The sequence below is a fragment of the Gallinula chloropus genome (genome assembly GCF_964237585.1).
Source record: "Gallinula chloropus genome assembly, chromosome: 3".
NCBI classification, from domain to species: domain Eukaryota; kingdom Metazoa; phylum Chordata; class Aves; order Gruiformes; family Rallidae; genus Gallinula; species Gallinula chloropus.
In genome coordinates this window covers 57,967,366-57,975,385 of record NC_140087.1, presented here as the reverse complement: position 1 = coordinate 57,975,385, position 8,020 = coordinate 57,967,366, and the positions used below count along the sequence as shown (strand labels likewise).

At 43.5% G+C, this 8,020-nt stretch overlaps 1 long non-coding RNA gene across 1 annotated transcript; it reads left to right on the top strand.

Moving 5' to 3' along the window:
* The first annotated feature begins 3,044 nt into the window (after nt 1-3,044).
* Nucleotides 3,045-7,719, top strand: LOC311190477. Its single transcript, XR_014617215.1, has 3 exons — nt 3,045-3,196; nt 5,878-5,988; nt 7,653-7,719. It is a non-coding gene; the product is annotated as an uncharacterized lncRNA (long non-coding RNA).
* Nucleotides 7,720-8,020: the final 301 nt, after the last annotated feature.

The following is an 8,020-nucleotide window of genomic DNA, read 5'->3' as shown; positions in this document are numbered from 1 at the left end:
CGCAGTAGATTAGCAAAAGATCAGGCCAGTGTGGGGAGACCTTTTTTCTTTCTTTCTTTCTTTTAAAGAAGGAGCATCACAAGTGAAATGCTAATTCTGCTTTGGATCAGAAGTAAAACACACACATGACAAAACAAATGTGTGCTTACAAATATTTTGTCATATTAGATTAAATTATAGCGCACAGACTAAACAGAGAAATCTGAAATGCAGGGTCTTATGTTTGGGATATCCTTGGAGCTTTTATACAAAGAAAGAAGAGAAGTTTATACTTTGGCATTGCACAATGCACAGTCATCTCATACCTGCCACCTAACGCAAACACAGCTCACTGTACGACAGCAATGTATCTGTCAAAGCAAGAACACATCGGTTTAACTGTCACAGTCCTCCTTGCCTGCTGATGTGACCATGCCACCCTTCTGCTTGTGGTGCCTCTTGTCCTTTCCTGATAAACAGCAGCCTGCCCTCTCTTCCCCAGGGTTTAGTTTTGGGTCCATCGCCCATTATTTCCACATTGGTTTCCTATTTCTTTCCTGGTTTTGTCTCATTTCACCTCTTCACATCCTTCAGAGGCCTTGTCTGATAGGTAAAGCAGCCACCCACCTTCTACCTACCTCGGTCTCCTGCAAATACTACTCCTTTTGTGAATCTTTCTTATGCTAAACTCCTCATCAAAAGCATCTCTGCACCTTCCTACCTATTGTAACTCTGCCACCGGTGGGTGTGAGTCAAGGGTAAGCCTGTCCAGGCAGAGAGCTGGTGGAGGCAGCGATAACAGAGGCAGCAACACACTAATTGGGTCAGGCATGGAGTCAGCCCGGCTGTGCAGTAGGCACAGGGAGCAAGGGGTGCCCAGGCATTGAGTTTGGCTGGGTGTGCAGGGAAACAGCTCCTGGAAGCTGAAAGATAGCAGGGTTATTTCTGCCAGGCAGAAGAAACTGCAAGGCATCGCTGACACTTGCCGTTGAAGCTGTGAACCACTGCTGTAGAATGTGTTGCTAATATTTACAAAATTCTGGAAAGTAAGTCACTCTCCATTACATTCAACCTTCTCTTCAATGTCAGCTGGATGATTTTGGTTTTGTGGGGTTGTGGTTTTTTGTTCAGGTAGGGTGTTTTGGGAGTTTTTTAAGCTACAGACTGTAAGAAAGGTACTAGTCACTAGGCTTGTCCAGTGGCTTCCCTGTAGGGCTCTATCTCAAAATAAAAAATATACTTGGCTTTTAGAAGAAACCTGATGAACTTAAAGAAGGGATCACAGGAAAGCCACATGCTTGCTGAGACAGGAGTGCCTAGACTCATTAACACAAGAGGTCCTTTCCAGTTCTGTGGGCCTTTGTTTTCCAGGAAGTAAAGGGTGAGGAGTAAAGGAGCTTGTTGGACTGGTGTAGTTTTCACAGGGGAGGAGGAGGAGGAGAGAGAGCACAGCAATGCCTGACCTTCAGGGCTTTTTATGAGAAGGAAAGTTCAACCTTTTTTCTCCTTTCCTGAAATATATCATGGCCCAGCTTTCTGTTCCCTCTTATCCCATAAAAGAATACATACCAAACTCCTGAACAAGTATTTTGCGCCAAGATTTCTACTGTTCCTAGGACCACTGAAGGTTGAATGGATCACAGGGAAGTTCAGTGGGGCCAGCACATCCAAGGAGATAAACTGGGCAGTCACCCAGGCCGGGAGAACAGGAGGGGCAACATTTCTGGGATGCTTTCTGCAGAGCTGCTGACTGGTCAGCATGGCTTCCTATGCAAATGTGGGGGGAATAGCAACAAAAATTGATTTTGCCAGAACCACAAAATAATTAGGACGATTCCTGCCCTGCAGAAAAGGTATCTAGGAGAATTTAATTGCATCAGCAGAGGGCTGAAAGCCTGCGCTAACTGTACTCAGAGCAGCATCAGCAAGAAGAGCAGAGCTACACCAGCCACAGATGTCCATAAAGAACTTTTCTTATTCTTGCTGCCAACCACCCAGAATACTCCTTCCTACCTCACCTTCATCCTCTCAATGCCTCTGGCAGGAGAGGAGGTCATCTCCTCTCTCAGCTTCTGAGAACTCCAGGCAGTGACCCCACTCCCTACGCTGGTGGCATAGGGAGGAACATTCATGGACACTTAAGAGGTCTCTGGAACTGCAGCAAGTTCTCCATCATCCCCTAGAGAAGAAATAAGTTGGAATACATGGATTTAATAGCTTCCCATAGGAATGCCCTGGTGTAGCCTCAGCATGCCAGTGACGGAGGAGCTTGGAACCATCCAGCCCAAACCCCCTCTAGCAGCCTGCTTCTACCTGCAGAGCTGTGCCTGCAATGAGCACCTGGAAACAGCTTCTCTTTTGCTTCTTCTAGCCTCTGCTGCCCACAGTCCCAGGCCCTGAATGCCCGTTTCCCACATGGGAGATAAATCCAGCTGAGCTTCCATCTCACAGGTGCCATACCCATGCACACACCTCTGCAGAAATGGCTATTACGTGTTTGGCCATTCAGTCTTTGGTGCCTGAATAACTTTAAATAAATAAATAAATAAAAATTCTCTTACTGATGTCTGTGGTTGGGAAATGTTTGTGCCAAGTGTCATTCACCTGGTAGTTATAGCTACATATATATTTATATTTGACTTGCACTTGACTTAATACCACATGAACTGGTGAGAGTAAAAGGACATTGATCTCTGCCTTACTGCTTTGCTTCACAACAAAGGTGTAGGCACAAGAGGTGGGTTCACCACAGAATATTCATGGATTGCAGTTTGGGCAGGAACAGTTTGCAAACATCAGAAGAAACAGCAAAAAAAATATTTGTGTTGCGAAACAGTAACATGTGTCATTAAAAGACAGTTTACTTTTCAGACATGTACAGTGCTCCACATTGTTCCCATGCTTTTCAAAGGAAATGAGTAGTGTTATTAGCACAGCAGTCCTCTTTTACAAAAGCAGCTCTAGCCAAGGTTAATGTTTAAGAAGGAATTAAATATTAACTCAAGGGAAAGCACAGGGGTTGCAATCGTTTCAGACCATAGATGCGCAAAGAAATATTGCTGTGACGGGGGCTGGGGAGAAAGCAGGTTTAGTTTTCCCAAAGCTAAAAAAAAAATTAAAAAAAATCAGATTCTTCTGCCTCATCACCTTCAGGTTCCTCAAGAAAGGAGAACAGCATTGCCTCTCTGATTTTCACCCCAGGACAGGTAATTTACAGGTAATTTTCCTCCTGCATTTGGTTTAGCAACGACTCCTTAACAATAGAAGGTGGATCACAGTAACTTAACCTGCTGAGGAGGGCTGCAATTTGATTCCCAGTCTGAGATTTGCAGGTAAGATAAAGTGCAAAGGTGACTAAACACCACAACAAGCAAGGTCTAGCCCTGTGGCTTTGCCTGGAAGGGAAAACGGATTATTATTATTATTATAGCAGCAAATCTACCAAGATCTGTTCCTTTTCTCCTGTTCCAGCTCCAGTACATGAAAATCCTTGCAGCTGTCTGAAGATGGTTTTATAGTGGCAAAATGACTTGTTATATTAGTCCGCAACATGCATTCTGGCCTGTTCTGCAGTAATCCCTTATTCTCTTTCCCATCCTTGCATTCTCATTGCAAATTTTAGGATCTGAGAACAAAGTCATGACTATTACCTAACTGCACCACTATATGTGCACTTTTTTATATTGCATGCTGTGCTGAACTTCCAGAACAATACCTTCATTAATATGAATGCTTGATCCTAGACATCTAATAGGCCTGTATCTACACTGTGCTTTTCACCTTCAAAGGATTGTAAAGATATTAACTAATTAATCTACTCAAACCCCTTTGGGGAAAGCAAATAATCATCATCACGTTGTTCTTGCATTTTTACAGATAGAGAAACTGAGGCAGGGGAGTAACAGAGAAACTGAGGCATGGAAGTAACTTATTCAGTGCCACAAAGGGAAGGAGTGTGGGAAAGCTGTAAGGACTTGCTGCCTCTCTGCCCAAAAACCAAGCTACTACTGTAGCTCATCTGCGCCTCATCACTTGTCACTGTGGCGAGCGTGCCTTCCTTCCACACTCACGTAATTTTGCAGCAACTCTTCAGCACATGGTCTTTAATAAATTGCAAACACCAGATAAGCAGCGCTCTATTCACAACGGGGTGGGGCAGAAAAGGCCAAAATAGCTTCATGAGGAAAGTGACAAATCACTGGGGCCCACTCAGCCTCCTGGGCTGCATATTTCAGCCTGGAAAGAGACGTGCAAGTTCTGGCCATTGCATGAGCAGGGCGTGCTCTAATGAGCGAGTGGCTGAAAACTCCCCTTCTCTAGGGAAACAAAGTAGTATGAAACAAAATCTCGATCCTTGAAGTACTTGTTCACAGCAATGGCTGTATACTCAGGTCCTCTCTGGAACTCAAAAGGACCACTAATGTGTATAAACACAAATCCTATACGCCCCAGTTGGAAGGATGGAGGAAAAAAGGCTTCCATGGGTTTTGGTTGCTCACTATATGCATGCATCTGTGGATCCCAGAACTCTTGTAAAGCTGCTCTCAAAGGCCTGTCCTTTCACCAGCAGGTCCACAACAAACTTCAAGTTCCTTTCATGTCATCTGGTAAGGAAAATTAGCAAAACTATATAAAGAGTTTTCTGCCCTACACTGGAAGCCAGTACATATTGAATCTCGAGGGATGAAAAAACCCAAAAAAACCCCCAAACTATCTCAGACCTTACAAGCTAATCTTTCAGGAGTCAAAGTCTAAATAAGGATTTTCGTAGGGAACCACCACATGGCTCTGAGCAACCTGATCTAGTTGAAGATGCCCCCCTGCTCATTTCAGGGGGTGGGGGTTGGACCCAAACCATTCTGTGATTCTATACAAAGACTGGAAAGGTAAGCCTATAAACAGACTCCACAGGGCACCAAGACATGATCTGAGTGCTTTCTTCAAGCAAGAATAGCTTTCCATCTATTTTCTTTCCTTGCGGCAGCTTTGTCTAAGACAACCTTAACAATCTAAAATGCCAATTTAGTTCCATCAGCGGAACAGCTGTGGAATGATAATAATGCATTACAACTTATTGCATCTTCCCAAGTAGATTGTCCAACCTCAACTCAAGCACAGTGGAGTCCAAGCAGCAGAAACTGCAGAGTCTAGGATATCCTGTTACCTTGAGGTATCATTGCTCTGTCCACAACATTCACAGTAACATCTAACAATTCCACTGATTTCTCCAAATCCAAACAGTAATTTACAGCAATGAGGCAATTTGTATGGCTTCAGGTGAAAAGGTCTCCAAGGCCGTTCAGAAATGCCATGTATTTCCTTATCTTTTTTCCCTTGGCTTCGTTGCATCATGTTTTACAACTGCTCATCAGGTATTGGCTAACTGGGGTTATTATGACAAGAATATGATATCACTAGCATTTTAATCCATTGCTTCACTATATCTTTCTTAAATATTTTCTGCTCTCAACAAACTGATCCAGCTGCTTTTAGATGATGTTATCTTGGACTTTTTGCTCATTTTGATAACTCTGGGAGATACGTGCAACTCCTCCCCTGTGTTCGTCCCTTCTTTCACCTCTTGTGTTGAGCAGCTTGTTCCACAGTTTCTTCCAGTCACTGCCCACACACTGGCCCATATCTGGCCCCGCTTATTCTCTCTATCAGGTTGAGGATCTCATTATCTTACTCAGTTGCACAATTTCTTGCTGCAAACCCTTTTTACATAAATCTGTTAATCATATACTCGCCAGTCTCTTCTACAGTACTATACACTTCATTTGAAATGCTGCACTAAAAGTCTCACGGGGCTACTCTCAGTTTTAGTGACTGATTTTTTTTTTTGTGGTTGTTGGTTATTTTTTTTCTTGCTCAAATGCCTTTGCTTCTTTTCTACAGCTTGGCAGATAACCATACCTGCAGCTAGACTCAGCGAGATAGGGCTACACAGGTCTCCGGAGCAGTTCTGCTGGTGGCACCTGCAAGACCATCCTGACCACTGCAACCAAGGTTTGAGACAGGCACAGGGGGCTGTTTCTCAAGCTCGTTCCCACTTGCAAGGGAAGTGCCAGGCTGAGGCAGGAAACAGGTACTTCCCAGTAAAGACTTTTCAGCAGCCCTTTATAGAAAGTACAGAGTTGCCCAGTTCCGAGGAGGCATTTCCGTTGTTTAAGTTCTCAGGCCCTAATTTCAAAATTTCCTCAGGTGCTTACGTTTCCAACAGTCATCATGTCTACACCACAATAGGCTGTCTCAACATAGACCAACATAGTACTATAGCAGGCAAAAACAGCTGTCAAAACAGAAACATGAAGATTAAAACCATCCCGGGATGCAAATGGTTCCTCATCCCTGTATCCAAAATTCACATTTCTCTCACAAAACATACCCATTACCAAAATCCCTTTTCAATACAATGGACTCTTGGCTCTGTTAGTCACGATGATGCAATGTAAAAGCCACTAACTGCCCTTTTTAAAGCACATCTCAAACCCTATCTCATCACCTTTGATATAACTTCCAGAGGGAACAGTTGGGTCATCAGCACATTTACACAGGTGATGGCTGCGACACTGTCCATGGGTGGCAGCATATCGGGAAAATATCTCGTGCTGTGTGCTCATGTCCAGATCTCTACATGGATGCTGAGAGGCTGGGAATAAACACTCTCAGGCAGGATTTGAGAACTGGTAAGAACTTAAATTGATCAGGGAGATAACTACCAACTCACTGTGGGCATCTGCTGTAGAGCTTGCACTATGGGGTCAAGACATTGCAACCCAGAAACTGCATCCTAAGTACAGTTTTACAGAAAACCACTGTTTTATCTTTCTTCCATTGTGTGATGGAGTTACTTCCCTGACTGCTCCCAACAGGTTGATGAGTTTAATGTTTTGATTTGACACAGCTTCCACACTCTTCTGACCCTCTATCAGTCCACAGAAGTGTCATCAGTAACAGACCCTGTACGTTAATACATCTTATTGGCAACACTGATAATCTTAATTTCAGCTTTTATCTTAAATGATCATCCTCAGTTGTCTGTGTTTACTTGCTGATGCTCAGAATGTGACAAGGTAGGTTGCAGCCACTTGCCAGTACCCTCAATCCTCAATGCCAAAGATGGCTGCTTTTCATTTTCCCCACTCAGGTAGTGGTTTCCTCAATTGCACACACTTTGCAGCGAGCATTCAGCTTTACAAATCACAATTCAGCTGGCTTTTCTGAGATGACCACATGCCAATTGCCCGTGTAGCATCTGCAACCAGCAACCGTTACCTTCTCCCCACACCTCCTCCCCCCCAGTTTCTCTATAGCTCACATTTTTTCCTCCTCATACAGCAATTACTGTGTGGGGCAAGAACTATAGCTGTCAAATTCTTTAATCTTTTTCCAGGTGAAGAGTGCCTGGAAGAAGTCTCAGACCTTCAAAAACGTTTTGATAATGTTTCAGCAGTTTTGCTGTAGGGATACCACAATAAGTGTCTGCTCAGAGTAGATTTCTGGAGTTGCTTGTGCCTCTTATGCGAATCACTTGTCTGTCCCATCCTGCACATCACTAGGCTGATGACTTCACTGGTTTTCATGATTAGCAGCAACTTCGGTTTTGTCAGTACTAACTGCATTTTAATCTTGTAACGTTTCCCTTTGTGCTTTCCCTGTGTTTTTTCCAGGCATGGTGGAATAAGGATGATCCATTGTGAAGATTTTAACATTTGCAGTGCCAGATGCTATTTCCACACTTTCCCTCTACCAACAGTGCAATGCCTTCACTGATATCACACCCTCTACATATCATACATGCTGGTGTTTGATTGAGGTTTACAACTGTTTCACATTACTGTTCCAGAGATGGAGCACTGTCTTGTACAGGCACTATTGTAATTTTTATGGTCTACATATGCTGAAAAATTTTTCAATAATGATGTCATGTGCAACAATCAATGCAGGTAGCACTGTACTTGGAGCATCTTTCAATACAACAGGATTTTTTTCTCCCTAGAAGTTTCTTCTTTGTCCGTCTTTTCCTGCTTTCTTTTTC